Raw genomic sequence first — 25,243 nt, 5'->3', positions numbered from 1 at the left:
CCCAATGGTCCCCCTCCAGCCAGGAGACAGGATTCTTCTGAGGGAGCTCCAGCCTGGCTCCCTACAGCCCAGGTGGAAAGGACCCCATATGGTAATACTGACTACTCCTACTGCAGCCAAGCTCCTAGGGCAAACACCTTGATACCATGTCTCTCGCCTCATGCTTGCCCCCATACAGGACTGGTGACAGTCGAAACCACTGGGCCCCACCCATCTCTGTCTCACCAAAAGTTGGGCCCCACAGATCCTTCTGTTACTCCTATCCCTCCCACTGAGAACCTGCCACCAGAGTGAGTTAAAGCAGGGAGCAATGCTGTTCAATGAGACTGACAATGGAAGAAAGCATCAGGGTCTTCCACCATCTGCAAGAGAAACTGCACAACGATCTCACCTCCTACAACCTGCTTAACTCTTGGTGGCAGCCACCCATCTTCACCTGGGTTGCCCCTATCCTAGGTCCTCTTCTTGTTATCAGCATATTACTCATATTTACTCCTCTTTTTTAAATCCTTACATGACTGCATCCACGAAGTTTCTCGAGTCACAGTCAAACAGATGCTCCTACACCCATATACATGACTCCCCTCAGAGCCACCACCACCCGACCTCCCTTCCCATGATGCCCCTAACCAGCAGAAAGTAGCCAGAGAAATAGCGGTGCCCCTATCTAACATAAAATGTCGGAATGTGAGGTCATTTGGCAATTGGGGAAGCTCACATGAGGAACCAGTTCCAGGAACTTTGGCTGGAACTGCCCACACCCATGCCCACCAAAAAGAAATGGCCTGGAGCCTTTTGAAAAAGAATGACCATGTCAGCCAATGAAATTTTTTTTCAGTTTGTTTAAATTATCTTTATTATCAGCCAATGAAATTTTGCAACGTCATATCAACTCAACCACCCTACCAACTCTATAAATTACCCCCACACCCCCCACGGGAGAATTTGCACAACTTCTCTAGCCCCCATTTTGTGGATCAGAGAACCTTTGTAGGGAAGTGCTCTACTAAATAAAGCTTTTGCTATTTCACAGTTCTTGGCTACACTCTTCTTTCTTCCTCAGTGGGGAAAATACCTTACAGACACGACCAACACACCAGTTAGTTGTAAGAATCACACAGGCAGTTCATTAATCACAGATCATATAAAGTACCTTGGTACAGCTTAATGGGGCCCCATCAGCATGCTTTTTGAAGCTGTCCTTGGTTAGAGTGGCCAGTATGGAGACTCCACATTCAGTGTTGGAATCTGAGCAACTAACTGTAGCTGGGGACCCCTTGGCTTTAGTACCCTTTCTGGCATACACCTTCTAATAGGTGTTAATATCCAGTGTTATAAGGTACCAAAAAACTAAAAATTGATATTAATATTCTGGGAGGAAAGGTCAGGCTTTCCTATCAGGCTTTCCTGTCCCATCCTTCCTTTGGGGAGGGGAGGGAGAAGAATGTAGAAGTTTCTGGCTTGCAAGAACAATGGGTCATTTGGTTTTAAATCTAAAATATAGGTTAACCTAAAAACTTCTCTTTCAATAGGAGGCAGAATTTACATACCATCTTGCATTGACTGTAGTTTCTCCCCCTTCCTGGAATCTTGAGGAAAAATTACCTCTAGGCTAGTGAGGGAAAATAAACCATAAAAGATTTGTAAACATCTTTGATTGTGTTACCTTGAAAGTCTCAATGTTTCTGTATATTCCCTAAACAAATGTTGTCAGCCTATACCATGATGTCATGCTCTCCCCAGCCCATGTGTAATCGAGGGTATTGAAGAAACCCCTGAACTATTTTTGGGACTGCACAATTTGGGACTGATGCCCTGTGTCAACCATATGCGGCCGGCATATTTAATAAATCTCCTCCTCTAATAAAACTCTTCAGAATTCATCTGAACTGGGTGTCTCTATGTGAACTCATTTAAATGAGATACAATGCCTTTCAGAATCTGGGGTGTGGTACTTTATAACATGTGGGATCTTATCCGAGATCCAGTGTTTCACGTTACTGGATAGAGACACCCTGAATTGGCTGGACTCTGAGCACCTGTCGGGAGCCAATCAACAACTGCTGGCTGACAAGGTCACAGCAGGAGAAGACCCACAACTGCTGGCTGACAAGGTCACAGCAGAAGAAGATCAAAAACTGCTGATTGACAAAGTCACAGCAGAGAAGACCAACGGCTCCTGGTTGACAGAGTCACCGCAGTGAAGACCAATAGCTGCGGGTTGACAAAGTCACCGCAAAGGAAAGGCACAATGGTACTTCCCCCTTTAATCTTTTGAATTAATCTGGCCTTATATTCCCCCCTTTTCTGGGTGTGTGCTATTATTTATAGCACAGGGATAATAGTACCGTGCTTTCCCTGTAGATTTGTAGTAATTTCTTTGGAAATGAGACAGAAGGTGTAAGTTCCACAGAAAAGCCTGTAAGCCCTTTGAACTGGGCTCATAAACATAAGAGGCTGGCTATGATATCCCTCGTAAAGGTTAAGTTTGTAGGAGAATTTCTTCTTATTAATCATGTTAGAAAGAATAAAGTTAGAACTTAACTAGTGTATGAATATAGTAAATGAATAAAGTTTAACTAGACATTAGAATCTTAGGTAAAGTGTAGTGGAGTGGCCTGTTGTGTGGCCTTGGATAGGAGTGCAGCTGGCAAGTAAAGAATGTTTTGTTAAAAGACTTGTTTTGTCACTGAAGGCAGTTGCTGGGCTTTTCTCAGTAACATTCTCATGAGATATTTGTATTTTCCAAGAATAAGGAGAGGAATGTTGTGGGATTCATAGCAGCAATACCAATTAATGCCTTCTGATATTATGTTGCTACTAGCTATCTTGCAGCTGCACTCTATGTATCTTTAAGTAAAAGTTACTCTTAATACTATGTTAGTTTCTTAAATAGCAAGCCTTTTGTAGTCTTGTAGAAAAAGAATTAGGACACTACATGAACTCAAGGCTATTTGCCTGAGCAAGCGGTGGTCCTTTGCTAGTCCTTGATGATTTCGTCTGCTATCTCTTTAGCCCTGCTTGAATCATGATGAGAGGTGCAACACCTGAGACTTTTCAGGGCTCCTGGTCTTCCTCTCAGGTCCAGACAGTTCTCTGGTAGATGCCTTGCCTCCAGTTCCCAAATTCAACAATTTGGATAATTCAGCAGAGAAAATCATGGAGGTAGTTAAAGCAACTCTTTTTGCTTTGCTGAACTTTCTGGCTTCCCTTTGAACACTTGCTTTCACTTTTATGTGTCAGACTAGAATGCAGGTAGAGTGGATTTGGGGGCTTTGCTGATTTGGAACTCCGGGATGTGGAACCCTGGTGAGTAGGTAGGGCTTTCAAAACTTCTTTGCTGGTTGTAACTAGTCTATAATCTTTATGTTTTGAACTGGAATTGCCGTGAAACAGACCAAACGTGGTCATAAGTTTGTGCATGCTCTCCAAGAATGAGACAGTCGGTGGGAAGTTTTAGTGGTCCTGCCTTGGGTTCTAGTTGCACTCTCAGTGAATGCCAGAAGTGGGGACATGTGTCTATCTCTAGGAAGGCTAATGGAGGGTAAGTCCATCCAGGATTAGTCAGTCTTGCTTCTCACTAAATCAGTGGAGGCTGAGCTAACCTGGATTGATTAATCTTGACACAAGACTTCCAAGAGATGTCTCTGTGTTTGTCGAGATCTGTCTTTGCTTTAATATTTCTGTTTCTAAAACCCCTAGTTAATAAATCTCTGGTGTTGAGATTGGCATGTACCTGAGAGGCCATGAGGGGGAGCCTTCCCTCCTCTATGAAGCTTTGTCTTTATCATATTATCCAGTATTACTTAATTAAAATAGGCATGCTTTGTTTGTGTATAAATCTTTTGTTCAATGTCTAAATGTGTCTGTTTGAGTCTTTTGTGTCAAAATTAGAAGCTTCTGACTAAAAGCAATCTTAAGTAGCAAACTATTATTCTCTTTGTTCTCCAATTAGCTTCGGGGCACCCTGTAGGGTTGTTTCTTCTCTGAGAAAAAAAACATTCTCTTCTGTTGGCTTCCTCCCCTTGTCTTGTGTAATAATTAATACCTCTATAGTCAAACACCCTCTTATTCTGGGTGCTAGTTAATTATCTATCTTATCTTTCTTGATAGTGCACTAATTCTTTTTTTTTTTTTGTATTTTTCTGAAGCTGGAAATGGGAGAGACAGTCAGACAGACTCCCGCATGCGACCGACCGGGATCCACCCGGCACGCCCACCAGGGGCTATGCTCTGCCCACCAGGGTGCGATGCTCTGCCCCTCCAGGGCATCACTCTGCTGTGACCAGAGCCACTCTAGCACCTGGGGCAGAGGCCAAGGAGCCATCCCCAGTGCCCGGGCCATCTTTGCTCCAATGGAGCCTTGGCTGCGGGAGGGTAAGAGAAAGACAGAGAGGAAGGGGGGTGGAGAAGCAAATGGGCGCTTCTCCTATGTGCCCTGGCCTGGGAATCGAACCCGGCTCCCCCGTACTCCAGGCTGACGCTCTACCACTGAGCCAACCAGCCAGGGTGATAGTGCACTAATTCTTAGATTCTTCTGAAACAAGTTTCAATTTTGTAATAAGGAATAACAACTGGGAATTCTAATCCCTAGATAATAAGGAATATAGTCTGGAATATAGTAATTGGGAATCGAGGTTGTCCCATCAGTTTCCATACATTCATCGGTGGCTAAATTTAATAATGAATGTACCACAGAGGCTTAAAACATGCTCGATACAAAGTGGGTACCACGTCTTCTTGGTCATGCAAAGTTTGAGTCAAAAACAGGAAAAAAGAATAACTAAGGCAATAGTAGCAACATTCCAAGAGACAAACTCTTCTTTTAAGGATAAGGGACCCTTGGATGAGAAAGGAGAGTTCTTTGAGGTACATGAGGACATAGCTACAGTTGAGAAAGATTATAAGAAATTTAATGTAAATTCTGTTATAAAAAAAGAAATTCAAGGAATAGAACTATGCTAGGAAAAAAATAATGTGCTTTTTGTAAGGAAGGACATTAGAAAAATAAATGTCTTACATTACAAGCAGCTAAGGCAAGTTCTAAGGTCCTAAATCTTGAGGACTGAAGGGGACAAAGTTTTCTTCATTGAACCCCCGGGAGCCTACAGTAACAGCAAAAATAAGGGAGACCAGCAGCATTAACCATAATGGTAAAAACTGTGAAAAGAAAAATTCCAGGGAATTGCAGGAAAAATTGGAAACCTCATATAGGCTAAAGCAACTCACTACTGGTAAAAGTAATTTTGTGAAAATTGTATGTAGCTGCTCAAAGCAAGGAAGTCAGTTTACAGGTGGCAAATTGATTCAAGTCTTGCTTAGGAAAAGTCCCATTACCTTGCTAAGGAGCTTGGCTACAAACTGCAGGGAAAAAAAGGTAAAAGCCACCTGACTCCACTTCCCATTCTTGGAATCGCTTCCCCTCAGGCATCCACCCCGCTCCTCAGGATTGACTTAATAGTGTAAATTACTGTGAGTCAAAAAAAGTTCATATCTCATTGTCAGCTGGGTAGTTTGTACCAAGAATCCCCTATTGTATAAAAGTATTTTCCAGGTGAAAATTTATATATTATGTTAAAGGCCTTTTCTTAATTCTTTTATTTGCTGTTTTATAGCCCTGTAATATTGGAATCTTAGTTTAAATATTAGAAATTGTTAATAATGTCTTTTAATGTAATGTTAGTCATATCTTGGAACTTCTTCAAATCTATTTTATCATGCTTCAGTTAAAACTTCTTTTGAATACTAATGTACTGAATCATTAAGCAGCAAAGAGACTCTGGAATTCTAAAAGAGACACCCAAACCTATTTTTCTTTTTTTCTTTTTTTTTTTACAGGAACAGAGAGAGTGATAGATAGGGACAGACAGACAGGAATGGAGAGAGATGAGAAGCATCAATCATCAGTTTTTTATTGCGGTGCCTTAGTTGTTCATTGATTGCCTTCTCATATGTGCCTTGACCGTGGGCCTTCAGCAGACTGAGTAACCCCTTGCTTGAGCCAGTGACCTTGGATCCAAGCTGGTGAGCTTTTTTTTGCTCAATCCAGATGAGCCCAGTGCTCAAGCTGGTGACCTTGGGGTCTCGAATCTGGGTCCTTACGCATCCCAGTCCAACGCTCTATCCACTGCGCCACTGCCTGGTCAGGCCAAACCTATTTTTCTTGAATTGATACAGCTAATAACGTTGCTTTTGTCTTTTTCCAAAAGTTCATATAAACAGATAAGGACCCTCAAGCCACTCTGCAACATCTTCTGAGCATGGCTTTTAAGACCTATAATGACCAAGGTAGTAACAGAAAAGGCAAAGAGAGCCCAAAAAGATCAGGAAAATACCAGCTTTTGGCATATACTCTTAAAGACTCCAGTGCCCCAAAGGGGTTTCATAGGATTCCAGCAGGGCCCTGCTTCAAGAGTGCAAAGAAAGGTCATTGAACTGAGGCCTGCCAGGCTTCTCAGCCCCACTGGGGGACATGTCTTTGCTATGAAAAAAGGGACACTAGAAGGTAAGCTGTCCCCAAGCTCCATGGAGGGAAGGTTCAGTCTCTTCCAGAGCTTTCCAGCTACCTGTGACCTGACCTTGCCCAGCACACTGGGATTTGCCACTAAAGGCTAAAATGTATCCAAGGCTGTCCATTGGCCCCATCTCATGACATTGTTCATGAGGCTAAGGTATTTCCTCCAAGTAGCAGGTAAACTGATCTCATTTCTTGTAAACACGAGGGCCATTTACTATGTCTTGATGAATATTTAAGTTTTATTTATCCCTTGAAGATCTCTACTGAATGTATTGACAGTCTGATTTTATTGCTTTATTTAATGTATAGTGTCTCCTTTATTCCTCTTGTTTCAATGCCCCATGCCTATTGTAGGCTGGGACCTGCTCCTAATTCCAACTAGAAACAGTGGTTTCTAGGAATTGGACTCTAGCTGTAAAGTGTAGAATGTGACTACAACTCCAATGCCTTGTGGACTTTTCCTGAATATGTGTAACTCCTGTTCTTTGGGACATTTCTCAGATTAAAATGAAATTAAGTTACATTGGCAAATAATATAAAGCAATAAGAATGTCAACATAGACTTAGTGAAATTACGTTAACATGTAAAGAACATTTGTGACTATAAGAATTTTATTTTGAATCCTGTTATATTAGTTAGATTTTATTTTTGTTTAATAATCTAGTAGGCTTTAGTCACTTTATTGTATTAAGACACTTGTTATAGTATTAGTTAATATTAGCTATTTGAGTTTTATTGTTAATTGTTTATTTTTCCAGTCTGCTTCTAAATGGAAACATAGTAATTCAAATGAATAGATGCCACCCAGAACCAGTGGGGTATTGGGACCCTTATTGCCAAAGGTTTATTCAAAACCAATTAGAAAAAGCTTTGGCCAACAGAAAAGGGATATAATTAGAAAAGCCAAACTTAGAATCTATTATAGAAGAAATAATATTTGAAAGTTTACTTTATTCCCAAGTGAATACTAAGCAAAATAAGAAAATTATAGAAAAAAAAACAGGGAAAAAAGGAATTTTCCCAAGTAAATATTTAGAAGTAGACTTTAATAAAATAATTGACAATTGTTAGGAAATTGCTATATAAAATTCTATCCAGGTTTAGCTTGCCCATTCTAGTATTGGACCTGCATTTGTATCCACAGTCTTAAAGCTGGTAGGAAAGGAACCCAATATTAATTAGAAACTAATCTGAAGTACATTGTGCCCACAGGTACCAAAAGTTTCAGGGCAAGTAAAATGATGAATCAAATAGTAAAAGAAATGTAACCACCATTTTCCTAAGTACTTGCAGAATTTACAGGTTTTCAGCAAACTGTTCATAGACTGTCTAAGAGGCGCTTCCAGCATTACATTACCTAGGGACTGACTTTCACGTGGACCAGTCCACACACCGTGATCCTGACAACTCCCACTGCTGCTAAGGTAGAAAAACAGTGTTCCTACTCCAACCACACAATGGAAGCTGGTTGGTCTACCTACGTACAGCGAACATATAAAAAACTCACCAAGGACCTTTTTAATCAGACTCTGGGAAAAGGCAAACAGACCCAGGGCACACAGGGGAGGCATTCATCTGCTTCTCCACCCCTCCCCCTCTCCTTCCTCTCTGTCTCTCTCTTCCCCTCCTGCAGCTGAGGCTCCATTGGAGCAGGTTTGGCCCGGGTGCTGAGGATGGCTCCATGGCCTCTGCCTCAGGCACTAGAGTGGCTCTGGTCACAACAGAGCGATGCCCCAGATGGGCAGAGCATTGCCCCCTGGTGGGTATGCCGGGTGGATCCTGGTCGGGCACATGTGGGAGTCTGTCTGACTACCTCCCTGTTTCTGGCTTTGGAAAAATACCATGGACACAGAGTGACAACAGAGAAGTACACTTCAAACATATTGAAAAGGGACCACAAAGCAACAGAAAGCAACATCCAGTTTCAGAAGAGAACTTAAGTACAAGCACCTTAGTGTTAGGCAGGAAGACTGCAAGGAGCAGCTTGTTGACCCTCCTTGTGTCCAATAGTTTTTGGGGATTCCCAAAATAAATTATTCTGTGAGATGTGTCACATGTTCCAAATTAGCTGCATGTTATCCATGTCTCCTATGTCAATATAACATTCTGGCCTGACCTGTGATGGTGCAGTGGATAGAGCATCAATTTAGAATGCTGAGGTTCCAGATAAAACTTGAGGCTTGCTGGGTAAAGGCACATATGAGATGCAACTCCTCTGAGGTGATGCTTCCTGCTCCTTCCCCTTTTGTCTCTCTCTCTTCTCTTCTTTCTCTAAGATCAATCAATACATTTTTTTCAAAATATCTTAGCTCTGTTATTCAGTTTTTTTGAAGTTTTTTTTTTTTACAGACACAGAGAGAGTCAGCTAGAAACAGACAGACAGGAATGGAGAGAGGTTAGAAGCATCAATCATCAGTTTTTTGTTGTGATACCTTAGTTGTTCATTTATTGCTTTCTCATATGTGCCTTGACTGTTGGTCTTTACAAGACTAACTCCTTGCTCAAGCCAGCGACCTTGGGTCCAAGCTGGTGAGCTTTGCTCAAACCAGATGAGCTCACGCTCAAGCTGGTGACCTCGGGGTTTTGAACCTGGGTCCTCCACATCCCATTCCGATGCTCTGTCCACTGCACCACTGCCTGGTCAGGCATTTTGCAGTGTTCTATACACCCAGTATAAGCTCATTGTCTTCTATTCTTGGGAATATCAGTTCCCCTTGAGGCTTTATTTTACATTGAATATCCTTGTTCATCTTATTGTTTCAGTTGATTAGTAGCCCAGCTGTTAGAACTTTCAAAATATAAGGATTTTTTTTATTTCATTCCCACAGTGTTGATGAGCCAGGCATGTGACATGAATGGCTGGGGCACTAAGTCCTGGAGAGTCCAGCAGCTGAGATCATGGACATGTGTCAGCTAAGGGTAAGCTTTATTTCTGTTCCCTCTCTCAATTACTTGGTTTATTTTTGTGGGGGTTGGTAGAATGTGGTAGGGCTGCTAGTGATGCTTCTCTATTCTACTTTTACATTGGTAGTGAAATATATTTTGAAGCTCACTGCTTGGACTTAGGGAGTCATGAGATGTCCTTTATGGAGTCCTGGCTGTGTTTGCATTGTGAGTATCAGGTTCAGCTCCTGCATCTGTCATGCAGCAAGTGGGGTCTGTCATTTGGCTCCATGTCTGAAGTTTGGTTATGGGGTCTTGGTCACAGATCAGGAGTCAATGTCCAGGGTTTATGATTGAATCTGTATTCTGCTGTGCACCTGGGGTCTGAGGTCCCTTTGCATGTAGCCTGATGTCCAGTTTTTAGTGTTGGGCCCACGAGCAGCTCCAGTTCTAGGGCATGATGTGTGGACTTGGTGGCCAAGATGCCGTGTCAGTCTCTGGCGTTGGTGTTTCCTACTCTTGGTTGGGTCTGTAAACCAGTGTTTGGTGTTCGTTGCCGAGTCTTCTTTTTGGTTTGTGGGTTTGTCCAGTTCTAAGCTTAAGTCATCTAGGGTTCACAGGGCTCTGCTTATGTCTAAGGTCTCTGGTGTCTGTTCAGTAGTAGTAGTTGTGTTCATGTTGGCAGGAAGCTAGATATGGATGGAGAAAGAGAGCAAAGTGAATGGGAGATTCTATTTTGCTTCAGGAAGACGTCTCAAGTTCCATTTACTTTAATCTGATAGAAGGCTCCAATATTCATAGGCCTGATTGCACATTAGAGAAACCCATTGTATTCTGAGATGTCCATTGTCCCCTCAGCCCTCTGGTTCAGGTTTTGGGAGGACCCCAAGGCATTGCTGGTCAGGTGGTTTGGGGAAGTGAGAGGGAAATGATTTTATTGTAGGAGAGGATCATAAAGCAGTGAGGGCTGCTGCCTATGTTTCCCCCCCAACTAACAAGGGAAACGGGCCTGTAAAGGTTACCCGAACGCAGATGTGGGTAGACTTGATTGCGGCTGGAGCAGATAAAGGGAAATTGGATGGCCAGTCTAATAAAATTCTTTTGGAGCTTTGGCGGCAGCTTAAACCAGAACAGAAGTTCCAGCCACTGAGACGAAAGGCTCCAGCAGCTACCAATAAAACGTTTGGTGCACGCACAGCTCGGTTACAAGATTATATGATAGAGACGGCCGAGGGAGAGGGGAACTCCCAAGACCCACTGTACCAGTTTGAATAGAAAAAAGGCCGAGGGACCCGTCTAACGGGGATGGGTGGGGGCCGGAGGCCACATGTGGAACTGGCTATCCACTGGTCCCCTTCCAATGTACAACAGGTGTTGGCCTTGGTGGATACAGGTGCAGAATGTTCCCTTCTCTATGGAAACCCAGAGCGGTTTGCTGGGACTCCAGTGGCCATTGACGGTTATGGCGGCCAAACTGTTCAAGTGAAGCCAATAACTATTCCATTGGGGATAGGGAGACTGCCTCCTAAGCCAAATAAGGTGTATGTATCTCCTATTCCTGAATATATTTTGGGGTAGATGTCTTGCAAGGACTGTGGTTGGAAACTACAGCTGGGTAGTTCCGGCTGCAGATCAGGGTTGTGAAGGCAGTATTGCGGGGACATGCATCACATTCCCCTTTGCAATTACCCATCCCTCGGCATGTGACTAACACCAAGCAGTACTGCCTTCCAGGTGGTTATGAAGAAGTCATAGGGACAATCCTCGAACTAGAAAAGGTGGGGATCATCCGGCCAGAACACAGTCCTTACAACTCCCCAGTATGGCCTGTGCGCAAAGCAGATGGAACCTGGAGAATGACAGTAGATTACAGGGAACTTAATAAAGTTGTTCTCCCTTTGCACGCTGCTGTTCCCTTGATAGCTAACATGATGGATCAGCTAAGCCATGAGTTGGGGACATACCACTTAATGGCAGACTTGGCCAAAGCTTTTTTCTCTATTGATATAGCTGCAGAGAGTCAAGACCAATTTGCCTTCAGTTGGGAAGGGAGACAATGGACCTTTACAGTGTTACCCCAGGGCTATTTGCATAGCCCCACCTTGTGCCATGGGCTGGTGGCCGCTGACCTGGCTAAATGGAAACAGCCAGAGGTAGTCCGCATGTACTATTATATTGATGATATTATGCTAACTAGTGATTCTCTTTCAAAATTGGAGCAAGCAGTCCCTACCCTGCTATCCCATTTGAAAGCATGTGGCTGGGCAGTTAACGAGAACAAATTACAAGGACCTGGGTTATCTGTTAAATTCTTGGGAGTTGTCTGGTCAGGTAAGACAAAAGTTATCCCTGACGCAGTTATAGATAAGATTCAAGCATACCCCGTGCCCACTACGGTAAAACAGTTACAGGAATTCTTAGGTTTGTTGGGGTATTGGCGAGCATTTATACCGCATTTGGCTCAGTTACTATGCCCCTTGTACAACCTTATTCGAAAGGGGGTTCACTGGGATTGGACTGAGCAGGAGCAAGGTTCATTTGCAGCTGCTAAGAGAGCTGTCAAGGTGGCACAGCCCTTGAATGTGTTTGATCCTGCCAGGCCCTGTGAGCTGGATGTTCATGTAACCTCGGAGGGGTTTGGATGGGGCTTGTGGCAGCGGACAGAGCGCCTACGGCAACCTATTGTATTTTGGTCCCAATTGTGGAAAGGTGCTGAAGTTTGTTACTCATTAGTGGAGAAGCAGCTGGCAGCTGTGTATGCTGCCCTCCTGGCAACTGAGAGTATTACAACCACAACACCAGTTACAGTCAAAACAACATACCCTATAGCTGGATGGGTGAGAGATTGGGCAACTAAACCACGTAGTGGTATGGCCCAAATGTCTACCCTGGCCAAGTGGGGTGCCTATCTGCAACAATGCTGTGCTCTTAGCACCAGCCCATTGAGGGCAGAACTGCAGGAAGTATTGGGTCCAGTCACCTATGCGACCTTAGAGTCAGGTGTAACTGGGGCTCAGGAGGCAGAACCTGAGGTCAGTCCCTACCAGGAGGGGCGGGTGCCCATCCCCGAAGATGCCTGGTATACTGATGGTTCCAGCAGGGTCCAACCTGCCAAATGGACGGCTATCGCCTTCCATCCGGCCACTGAGACTATTTGGATGGACACAGGTATAGGCCAAAGCAGCCAATGGGCAGAATTAAGAGCTGTTTGGCTAGTTGCCTATAATGAACCTTTACCTCTGGTGATCTGTACTGACAGTTGGGCTGTCTATCGTGGACTGACCCTTTGGATTGCTACTTGGCACATTAACCAGTGGATGGTAATGCACCGTCCATTATGGGGTCAGGCCATGTGGCAGGACTTATGGGAAATAGGACACCAGAAGCAGGTGACAGTATATCATGTCACAGGGCATGCCCCTCTAGCCCATCCTGTGAATGATGAGGCAGATACGTTGGCAAGGGTGCGATGGTTGGAGACTGCACCTGCAGGTGATGTGGCACAGTGGCTCCACCGGCGCCTGCTCCATGCAGGCCAGAAAACTATGTGGGCTACGGTTAAGGCTTGGAACTTGCCTGTGTCCTATGCAGAGGTACTTGCAGCCTGTGAGCAATGTGCAGTATGTTCCAAGGAATACCCTCGGAGACCACTGGTGTCACCTGGACAGATCCAGATGGGTCATGTCCCACTGACACGATGGCTGATAGACATCATTGGACCCTTACCAAAGTCAGAAGGGTACCAATATGCAGTCACTTGTGTAGATACTGCCACCGGGCTGCTTGCTGCTTACCCCGCTCGTAACCCTGACCAGAGGGCAGTCATACAGGCTCTGGACTGCCTGAGTGCTGCATACGGGTGACCGCTGGTCCTTGAAAGTGACAATGGTACCCACTTCACTGGTTCAACGGTGAGGCAATGGGCTCAAAAGCTGGGGGTGGACTGGAAGTACCATGTTCCCTACCACCCCTCAGGCTGCTGGTATCATTGAGCATTATAATGGACTCTTAAAGCAGGGACTGCGACAGAAGGGGGGCACCGACTCTCTTACTGGATGGACACGCCGCTTATGGACAGTACTTCAGATTTTGAATGAGCGACCTCGACAGGGAAGCCCAGCTCCAGTAGAGGCCCTCCTGCATTGGACAGCTGCCCCTATTCAGTTGCAGATACGCACCAAGGACATTTTACTCAAGCCAGGTTTCGGACAGCAGGGCAACGTGCTCTTGCCTGCTCCAACAGCCCTTCTTAAAGGACAATGGCTTCAATGGACTTGGCCCTGGACTGTACAGGACCCCCATCTGAGATGGGTGGCCTTGTTGGCACCATGGGGAAAGGGGTTAGAGGTGGACCTCCAGTTAACTCCTTGGGCAACCAGCACCTGGCCACCTAAGGTAGAAGTGTATTATCCCTTGAGTGCTCAAGTGGACAGCATTTTGAAGGGCACCTTTGTAATTTCTTTATGGCCAATAATGAGTTCCCCTATTTTACTACACATAGAACCAGCAGATGCTGGTGTATTGGCCAATAAGGTTTGGTATGCCCGCTCAGGGCGGCCTCTGTTGCCAGCTACGGTGTTGTCTGCAGACAAAACTCTGGCCTGTATTCTGCCAGAGGGAAAAGATTTGCCTCTCTTGGTGCCACTGAAAGCTCTCTCATTTCGCCCATAGTTTTTGATCTGTTAATCCTATTGCTGTAGTTGGTACTATTTCTGTTTATGCAATGTATCCTACTCCATGCACAGTGACCATCATGGAAGATGCCTGTGTTTAGATTGTAAAGCAAGCAAAAGGGGTGGAATATTGGTCAAATAAGTTTGTAAATATGATATATATGTTTGCTCGCTTGTGACTTATATTGGGTGTGGGGGACAGGCTATAAGCAGGCCAGGTCATTGTAGCCTTAGGTTTGGTTTTGGGACTAAGCTTTTTCCCACACCCTTGACTAATTGTATGATCTGGGTGGTGCACTCTCATGAGGAATCTAATTATGCCTTGGATAATTGACTTTGTATCAGAGACTTCCTTGTTTGTATATTGGATTAAGGGATTTTGGTTTTCTACACTATAAAGTGGGACAGACCAGGAGCTTGGACACAGTTCCTGCTATCACAATTGCAGGGGCTTCCCTGATCCCTTGCCCTTCATGGGAAGAGCTGGTTTTCTGCTTTTCCCTTGTCTTCTTTTGTGGTTTGCCTGTCTTGGTGAGACACCAATAAATAGGATGGCCCCCCGTCCTCTGACTCCGCCATTTCTTTATCGTCTGCCCGAATCCAATGGGAACCTGCATGTGAATGGCCACGATGGCAGCTCCTGGCCTTACAGGTACCAAAAAGCAGCAAAATTAATATTGCTATTCTAGGCAAAAAAGTTCAGGCTTTTCTGTCCTTTCTTTGGAAAATAGAGGAAAAAGAGTATAGATGTCTCCTGACTTACAAAAATGACTAGGGTCATTTGTTTTTAAGTTCTCTAAAAGGATTAAGGTTATCTGAAGAACTCCCTTTTGCTTTCAATAAGAGGCAAATTTAACATATCACCCTACACCGATCTTAGCTTTCCCTCCCTTCCTGGAATCCTGAAATTGAACTTTACTTCTAGGCAAAGGAGAGGAGAGAGATACTGAAAGGATTTGTGAATGTCTTTGTATTACCTTGAAAGTTTTAACATTTTCTGTAAATCCCCTAGACCAGGGGTCCCCAAACTTTTTACACAGGGGGCCAGTTCACTGTCCCTCAGACCATTGGAGGGCCGGACTATAAAAAAAACTAGGAACAAATCCCTATGCACACTTGTTGGGCAGATAAAATGTATTATGCTCACTTTGTTAAAGATAACATGAGGAGGCCGTCGCCCAGGTGATATTAATGTGTGTTGGGGTGGGCTAAAGGCAGGTAGAATCCTTGTAGCCTGAGGCTTGGTTTTGGGATTAAGCCTTTCCTACCCTTTTTGATGTAGGGCGGTACAATCCAATCATGCCTCAGAAAGTGACTTTGTATTAGAGGCTTCCCTATTATGTATATTGGATTAAGGGTTTGGATTTCTACACTATAAAATGGAGGCAGAACGGGACTTGGCGCTTGGTTCCTGAGGTTATCATTAGAGGAGAGAGCAGAGCAGAGAGCAGAAGGAGGCCACGTGGAGGAGGCCAGGAGAAGCAGCCAAGATGGTGGAGTGCTGAGTGAGATGCCAGTTTGTGTAGAGTTTGTATTTGGGATAAGGAAGGAGATGGGGAACTGAGGAGAAGAAGGCTGGTGAGCTAGAAACCTTTGATTCTAGGAAACTCGGATAAGTCAGTGGCTTTGTGAGCACTGAGTGTCACTGGGTTTTGGAGCCCAGTGTGTATTTTTACTTGCCCGCCGGGTGCAAGGTAGAATTAAAGGCTATGGCCCATCAGCTTTTGGCTCCACTGTTTCTTTACCGACTGTCCGAATCCAATGCGAACCTGCATGGGCTGGGCTGCTCTGATAGTGGCCCCGGCCGTGCCTGCTGGCTTTACAACACTGCACATATCTTATTTTATTTTATTTTATTTTATTTTTTTAACTTTTTTAAATTTATTCATTTTTAGAGAAGAGAGAGAGGGAGAGAGAGAGACAGAGAGGGAGAGAGAGGAGAGAGAGACAGAGAGAGAAGGGGAAGGAGCAGGAAGCATCAACTCCCATATGTGCCTTGACCAGGCAATCCCAGGTTTTCGAACCGGCAACCTCAGCATTTCCAGTTCGATGCTTTATCCACTGTGCCACCACAGGTCAGGCACATTGTTAGATTCAGGGAGTACTGACATGCTGGGGCTGCCAAGAGTGTACAAGGTCCCTGTGATGCTGAGAACAAAGAGTTCAGCAACATCCTGCATTGAGTCAGAGACCCTTATCAGAAGTTTATGTTTGAAATTCTCCACTGAGTAATACCCCCCCTGTAACTGCGCTCGACCTCCCTAGCCAATGACTAACAGCCACATCAGCTTCTGTATGATGCTTGCTCATCCTAGACAGCCACCCTATAAAAAGGAGCCATTTTAGAAGCTCTGAGCTGCAGTCCCTGTGCAGGTTTGGGGGGCTGCAGTCCCTGCGCAGTTTGTTGGCTGCGCAGGTTTGGTTGGCTGCAGTGCCCCAGTCTCTTCAGAGGCATGGGTTGCCTGCAGTCCCTGCGCAGGTTTGGGGGGGGGCTGCAATGTTCCCCTGTGTGGGTTACCTGCATCCCTGCGCAGGTTTGGGGGGCTGCAGTGCTCCCTTGCATGGGTTGCCTGCAGTCCCTGTGCAGGTCTGCAATAAAACTTATAAAATTTACTTTGTGTCTGCTGTGGCCTATCTCCTGGGATGTAACACATGGAGGACCCAGCGAGATTGGCCGTGTAAGACCCCTCCTCACGGAGTGGGCTGCAGCAGACGTTGGTAGCTGGCTAGCCTCCGGCAGTTGCCGTTTGAAATGGAATTAGGCTGATTTGAAACATTTGGAGTCTTGAGACTGTTTGTAAGGAAGCTTCCTCTTTGAATATTTGGAAACAGAGCTCTGGTTAGAAAAGGGTGTAGTGGAGCAGGTGGGACGCCACCTGATTTCTCCCCACCTGGTCAGTCAGGGAATGCAGGATGCTGCCTTCTCCCTTTGGTTTTAGTTTAGAAGTTTTGTTTGTTTTGTGTGCATATTTGGTTTGTTTGTCTGCTACTGGAATGGCCAATTTAAGAGCAGACTGGCCAAACCAAGGATTGCTAGACCCATAGAAAACATAGAGAGTTTAGCGTACTATCACCAGCACCCACCTGCAGGCAGGTGGCATGGTCAGTATGCAGCCCAGTATAGCAGCAGAGCTAGAGAAAGAAAAAGCAGCCAGGCTGCAGCTGGCTGCAGAAGAAGCGGCAGGCTCCCCTCACAGTTTCTGGCATATGCCCCTCCCCCTTGGCCACCGGCTCAAGGGCTGAGCCACTGCTTAGTCAGGCAAAAGATAACAGTGCAGTAAGCTAGAGGTTATCATCATTTTGCTACAGCCCTCTGCCCTCCTCTGCTTTGGCTCCGGCGAATCCCCACCTCCTATCTGGAGCCAGACCCAAGGAGAAGATTTAGGGAATTACGGCCCCTTCTAAACCCACTGCCTTAGGGTTTTTTAAATACAAGATACCCAATTTTGCTCTCTTAGTCAAGCCCCTCAGTGAGATCTTCTGAGCATGGCTTTTAAGGTCTATAATGACCAAGGAAGTAACAGAAAAGGCAAATAAGGCCCAAAAGAAGTCAGGAAATACCAACTTTTGGCTCCAGCGCCCTAAGGGGCTTCATAGCTTTCATCAAGGCCCTGCTCCAGAGTGGAAAGAAAGGTCATTGAACTGAAGCCTGCCAGGCTTCCTGGCCCCATCAAGGGACACGTCTGTGCTGTGGAAAGAGGGACATAAGAAGGTAAGCTGCCCCCTTGCTCCATGGAGGGAGGGTTCAGTCTCTTCTAGCCCTGCTCCAGCTACCTGTGACCTGACCTTGCCCAGCGTGCTAGGAATTGCCACTGAAGGCCTAAGGACATGTTCAGAAGCCTAAGGTATTTCTTCCAAGTAGCAGATAAGCTAATTTCATTTCTTGTAAACACAAGGGCCATCTACTATGCCTTGCTTGAATATTTAAGTTTTATTTATCCCTCAAAGATCTCTACTGCGGGTATTGACAGTCTGGTTTTATTGCTTTATGTTTAGTATCTCCTTTATTTCTCTTATCTCAATGCCCCATGCCTATTATAGGCTGGGACCTGCTGCTAATTCCAGCTAGAACAGTAGTCACTAAGACTTAAACTCTAACTGCAAAGTGTAGAAATTTAACACCCTTTCCCTAAGTACTTACAGGTTTTATAGGTTACTTAGAAAACTGTTCTAAGACTGTCCAAGAGGCACTTCTAGCAGTACACCACCCAAGGACTGACTCCCACCTAGATGGGTCCAGACACCATAAACCTGACCACTCCCACTACTGCCAAGGTAGAAGGCATACCCGCCTGGGTCCACCGCAGCAGGCTGAAGCTTGCAGTCCCAGCAGAAACACCTTTGTGGACAGTGAAGACTGACCCCGCCAACCCTTGTAAGCTGACCCTGAGAAGAAGAGCATGCCCTGCTTCAGCCACAAACCAGAAGTTAACTGGTCCACACATGGAGACTTTGGGGAGGGAGGGAAACTAAGGTAAAGGAAAGTCAAGTAAATCATCTTAAGGTTTGATGCATGTACTGCTATGAGTCATACAGAAAGGGGGTGTAAGTCCCTTGGCTGAGAGAGAAGCTATAAGGTAAATGAAAATTATATATGTGCTCATAGTTACCACTATAGAATAATCTGTGAATATTGGTCATGTGTCCAATAGGCTACTTATGAAAAGGACACCTCCAAAAAGCAATCTTTAAAAGAGGATTACTTAGTACTAACTTAGTCTTTGCTGAAGGTTAAGGTTTTTGGGAATTAAGAGTTCTGATGAATTAGAAAGGAATTGTATGGTTTTGATAATAGAAGGTATAAGGTGTAGAGGTACTTTTGAAAAGAAAATTAAAAGTAAGTTGTTATGAAGGCCAGTTATTTCTGGATAAGAAAGTGCATAAAAGTTGAAGGTTTATGTAAGTTGCAGAAGGTTTGTGTAAGTTGCAGAAGGTTTGTGCAAGGTGTAAGAAGTTAGTACAGAGAAGAAAAATGCAAGGCAGAAAGAAATTAGTCCATAAAGCTTGTAGTACTAAGGGCACACTCTCAGCGTGCCAGCACATACTAGGGAGAACCCTTAACCTAATTAGCTTATAGCTACAGCTAAAGTAGAAAATTCTCATGAGCCCCAGCCTTATACCATTCTCCCCACTGATGAAGAATCAAGGATTTGATTTATGCCCAAAAGAGATGAGGGAATGTTAGATTCAGGGAGTACTGACATGCTGGGGCTGCCAAGAGTGTACAAGGTCCCTGTGACGCTGAGAACAAAGAGTTCAGCAACATCCTGCATTGAGTCAGAGACCCTTATCAGAAGTTTATGTTTGAAATTCTCCACTGAGTAATACCCCCCCTGTAACTGCGCACGACCTCTTTAGCCAATGACTAACAGCCACATCAGCTTCTGTATGATGCTTGCTCATCCTAGACAGCCACCCTATAAAAAGGAGCCATTTTAGAATCTCTGAGCTGCAGTCCCTGTGCAGGTTTGGGGGGCTGCAGTCCCTGCGCAGTTTGTTGGCTGCGCAGGTTTGGTTGGCTGCAGTGCCCCAGTCTCTTCGGAGGCATGGGTTGCCTGCAGTCCCTGCGCAGGTTTAGGGGGCTGCAGTGCTCCAGTCTCTTCAGAGGCGTGGGTTGCCTGCAGTCCCTGTGCAGGTTTGGGGGGCTGCAGTCTCTGCGCAGTTTGTTGGCTGCGCAGGTTCGGTTGGCTGCAGTGCTCCAGTCTCTTCGGAGGCGTGGGTTGCCTGCAGTCCCTGCGCAGGTTTGGGGTGCTGCAGTGTTCCCCTGTGTGGGTTACCTGCAGTCCCTGCGCAGGTTGGGGGGGCTGCAGTGTTCCCCTGTGTGGGTTACCTGCATCCCTGCACAGGTTTGGGGGGCTGCAGTGCTCCCTTGCATGGGTTGCCTGCAGTCCCTGTGCAGGTCTGCAATAAAACTTATAAAATTTACTTTGTGTCTGCTGTGGCCTTCCTTGCCAGGATGTAACACACATATCTTATTTTAAAATAAAAAAACAAAACAAAACGGGAACAAATACAATATTTAAAATAAAGAACAAGTAAATTTAAATCAACAAACTGACCAGTATTTCAATGGGAACTATGCTCCTCTCACTGACCACCAATGAAAGAGGTGCCCCTTCCAGAAGTGTGGCAGGGGCCGGATAAATGGCCTCAGGGGACCGCATGCAGCCCACAGGGCCATAGTTTGATGACCCCTGCCCTAGACAAATGTTATAATCTTGTTAATGATTGTGTCCTGCTGTCATGCCTCCTCCCCAACCTGTATGTGCTCAAAGTGTATATAACCAGCCTCTGAAATGTACTCGGGGCTCAAGATTTGAAACTGCTATGCCCCATGTCAGCCATATGTGGCCGGCATATTTAGCAAATCTCCTCCTTCAATAAAATTCTTCAAAATTCATCTGGACGGGGTGTCTCTACATAAACCTGATGAAGTGAGGTACGGTGCCTTTCAGAATCTGGGGTATGGTACTTTGTAAAATCATAACTGGTATCAAAACAACCATATGAGAAAACAAATGGCACCCCTACATCCTGACATCCACTGAAAGCACTTCCTTCTGGAAGTTAATAGCTACCCACACCTAATAGAAAACCCTGGAGCTGCCTACAACATAAGGCAGCAAGACATTAAGAGAACTAAAAATAACCACCACAAATATTTGGGTAACATACAATACATTTTAAGGCAAAACCTGGTCCCATAAATACTCAAAATTCTTTTAGTAGGCTCAGTAGACCAGGAATATCTACATTCACATGCAATTTGTAACAAACTCAAATAATACACCACAGCTAAAAGAGAAAACAGAAACACACATAACTATAAAGGTAATTGAACACACCCATCTCAATCGGCAATGGAGCACAGCTTTCAAAACTGATGCGTGCAACTAAAAAATGTGTAGAAACATTTTTTAAAATAACCTAAGTGGCAAATAACATTTTATAAACATAATTATAATTACTCCACTGTGAGGCCAGTATCCAAGGCCACCATCACAGCCACCTGGCCCATGCAGGTTCGCATTGGATTCAGACAGTCGATAAAGAAATAATGGAGCCAAAAACTGGTGGGCCATTATCTTTAATCCTAGCTTGCACCCAGCAGGCAAGTAAAAACACACACTGGGCTCCAAAACCCACTCACATTCAGTGCTCACAAAGCTATGAACTTATCCGAGTTTTCTAGAATCAAACGTTTCTAGCTCAACAGACTTATTCACCTCTGTTCCCCATCTCCTTCCTTCTCCCTGCACAAACTCTGCCATTTTGGCTGCTTCTCCTGGCCTTCTCCATGTGGCTTCTCTCTGCTCTCTAATGCTAATCTCAGGAATCAAGAGCACAAGCTCTTGTTTTGCCCCCATTTTATAGTGTAGAAATCAAAACCTTTAATCCAATATACAAAATAGGTAAGTCTCTAATACAAAGTCACTTACCTGAGACATGATGGGATTGTACCACCCCACATCAAAAAGGGTGGAAAAGGCTTAGTCCTAAAACCAAGCCCCAGGCTACAAGAATTTTGTTTACCCACAGCCCGCCCCTAACACACATTAATATCACCTGGGTGACAGGCTTCCATGTGGGCAGCGCCATCTTTAACAAAATGAGTATAATATATTTTATCTGCCCAACATCCACAATACTCCAAATATTCAAATCTATCACACTTACAAGAATGCTTGCCACTTTTTAAAAACTGACCCTACTGGGCCCTGGCTGGTTGGCTCAGCGGTAGAGCATTGGCCTGGCATGCGGGGGGACCTGGGTTCGATACCCAGCCAGGGCACATAGGAGAAGTGCCCATTTGCTTCTCCACCACCCACTCCTTCCTCTCTGTCTCTCTCTTCCCCTCCTGCAGCCAAGGCTCCATTGGAGCAAAGATGGCCTGGGTGCTGGGGATGGCTCCTTGGCCTCTGCCCCAGGCGCTAGAGTGGCTCTGGTTGCGACAGAGCGACACCCCGGAGGGGCAGAGCATCACCCCCTGGTGGGCAGAGCTTCGCCCCTGGTGGGCAGAGCTTCACCCCTGGTGGGTGTGCTGGGTGGATCCCCATTGGGCACATGTGGGAGTCTGTCTGACTGTCTCTCCCCTTTTCCAGCTTCAGAAAAATACAAAAATAAATAATTAAATAAAACCTTTAAAAACTGACCCTACTGGATGATAAACCACCTTTCTACACATTTCAATGAACTAAAAAAAGTGCCATGAACTGTAAAAAAGTACCAGAGAACTCTAAAACTTAATGTTGACAATGCCATTTTAAAGGGAAAAGTCAGGCTTTCTGTCCAGTCCTTTCTTTGGAAAATGGAAGAAAAAGAATATCGAAGTCTCCTGACTTACAAGGATGACTAGGGTCATTTGGTTTTAAGTTCTCTGAAATGATTAAGGTTATCTGAGGAACTCCCTTTTGCTTTCAATAAGAGACAAAATTTACATACCACCCTACACTGATCTTAGCTCTCACTCCCTTCCTGGAATCCTGAGACTAACATGTACTTTTAGGCAAAGGAGGAGAAATAGACACTAAAAGGATTTGTGAATGACTTTGATTGTATTACCATGAAAGTTTTAATGTTAATCTTGTTAATGTAATGTAAAAATTGTTAATTGTTGTGTTTTTCTGTCATGCTTCCCAACCTGTGTGTGGTCAAAGGGTATATAACCAGCCTCTGAGATGTAATTGAGGGACATGATTTGGGACTGCTATGTCCCGAGTCAATCATATGCGACCAGGATATTTAACAAATCTCCTGCTTCAATAAAATTCTTCAAAATTTATCTGGACCAGGTGTCTCTACGTAAACCCGATGGAGTAAGGTACAGTGCCTTTCAGAATCTGGGGTATGGTGTTTTATAACATTACTTTCTTTGCAGCTCTTCTAACCCTCCATCTAGAACCCTGTAAGAAAGTTATCTGTATGGCCAGTAGGCACGGCCATCATCACAGCCACCTGGCCCATGCAGGTTCACATTTGATTTGGACAGACAGTAATGAAACAATGGAGCCAAGAACTGGTGGGTCATCAACTTTAATCCTAGCTTGCACCCGATGGGCAAGTGAAAACACACACTGGGCTCCAAAAACCCACTCATTCAGTGCTCACAAAGCTACTGACTTATTCGAGTTTTCTAAAATCAAAGGTTTCTAGCTCACCAGACTTACTCACCTCTGTTCCCCATCTCCTTTTCTCTGCACAAATTCTGCACAAACTGGCTTCTCACTCAGCACTCCACCAACTCAGCTGCTTCTTTTGACCTTCTCCACGTGGCCTCTCTCTGCTCTCCTCTCTGCTTTCTCCTTTAATACTAATCTCAGGAACCGAGAGAGAACAAGCTCACAGTCTGCCCCAGTTTATAGTGTAAAAATCCAAAACCTTTAATCCAATATACAAACAAGAAAGTCTCTGATACAAAGTCACTTATCTGAGACATAATAGGATTTCTCATAAGAGTGCACCACCCCACATCATGCAATCAGTCAAAGGTGTGGGGAAAAGCTTAATCTTAAACCTAAATTTAGAGCTGTAACAACCAGACCTGCTTACAGCCTGTCCCCCACACCCAATACAAATTATAAGTGAGCAAGCATGTAAACATTATATTTACAAACTTATTTGACCAACATTATCATGACATCGACATGTTATCAAATGAATGAACATTAAATTAAAAAATACCAAATTTAATCAATGATAGCCTTATAAAATAATTTCAAAGGAACAATGATGAAAATACTACTTCCAAGGCCAGATTGCTCAAAGCTTCCAGGGCTGTGCTTTCTGACAAAGGTGAATATGTCCTGGGGCCATATTCAGCCAACATGGTGCCATTTAATATTATCCAGAGCATGGGGAATCGGCTGGATGTTAATTCTGGGCTGTGAATAGAAGGAACACCTCCTCACAAGCACCTACAATGCAGAGGACATTCCTCATTCCCCAGCACACACAATGATCCTGCCCCAAAGCTCAATAGTACTCAGAAGACAAACCCTACCCCAGAAGAAACAGGATGACGAGTGACATACAATACAAACAGCAGGTCATTCTGCTGATCTTACATGGGGAGAAGAAGCATATTCCCTACAAACAGTCTGGGAGCTCTTCTCTTCTGGCGGCCAGCTGCACCTCCTCCCTGAACCTCTAGCTCGCTCGCATCCCCTCTGTCCCATCCCCCACCCCGTTATCTCTGGGCCCCAGGGATACACTCACGTTTATCCGAGCTCTGCACCGCCGGACTCCTGAACTGCGGCCCCCGCCCAGAAGCCTCACACCTCACGTCCATGGCCTTGCTGCTTCTTCCACTGCGTCTCAGCTGAACCTGCCCGCGGCCCAGCCCCGCCCCGCATCTACGCCAGGCCACACCTCTCACCTCCCTGCTTATCCTACCTTAGGCCTCGCGACAGGCCCAGCAGCTCACACACAACTTCAGTTTTCAATGGTTCATTTACATGAAAACAGCCATGAACCTGGTACACTCGTTCACGTTTACTTTAGCAATAAAATTCATTGTCATTTTATAAAACTAAAAACTGCCATTGAAAACACCTACTTTAGTGAATATAAACATAGGAGACATTCTGAAATGCAATAACCCTAAAGCAGTGTTTCCCAACGTGGGGCCCACTCCCCACAGGGGGGCAATTCTATAGTTAAGGGGGGCAATTTGAAAATGGACTCGACACGACTTTAACTCTTTCCGCCCCGGGACATTTAAATGCAATGCTAGGTATTGGTGCCAAATTTAACAAAAAATGCAATTCTTAAATAATTGCGGTAAATAATTATTAAGTATAATTTTGTTTGACGAGACCAAAATATCAACTGGGTGATTGGCGTCATAAAGTAAACTTCGTCCAGGGTTCACCTCGGAGTGTGCCCTCTGCCGCGGGGAACCCCGGACATTTTAAAAACTCGCTAAACAACGCAGTTAGTCTCACCTAATTGGCCCATCGCAACTTCTGTAGTGTTTCACATCATTCAGTTGGTGTTAATTTGAAATAAGTGTCAGTCAAAACTGTTGTAAAAGCTCGTTGATTTAATAAATATACATATATATATATTGTATAGATATAATTGGTAAGTATTTGATTTTATTTTTATCAATATTAAACTCTTTATTAAGTACTTCTTGCATCAGAGCTAGAAAGCACTAATATTTTATAA

Source organism: Saccopteryx leptura, unplaced genomic scaffold (assembly GCF_036850995.1).
Source record: "Saccopteryx leptura isolate mSacLep1 unplaced genomic scaffold, mSacLep1_pri_phased_curated manual_scaffold_15, whole genome shotgun sequence".
Taxonomy (NCBI): domain Eukaryota; kingdom Metazoa; phylum Chordata; class Mammalia; order Chiroptera; family Emballonuridae; genus Saccopteryx; species Saccopteryx leptura.
The sequence above is the reverse complement of the archived record's forward strand: the minus strand, read 5'-3'. Positions refer to the sequence as shown.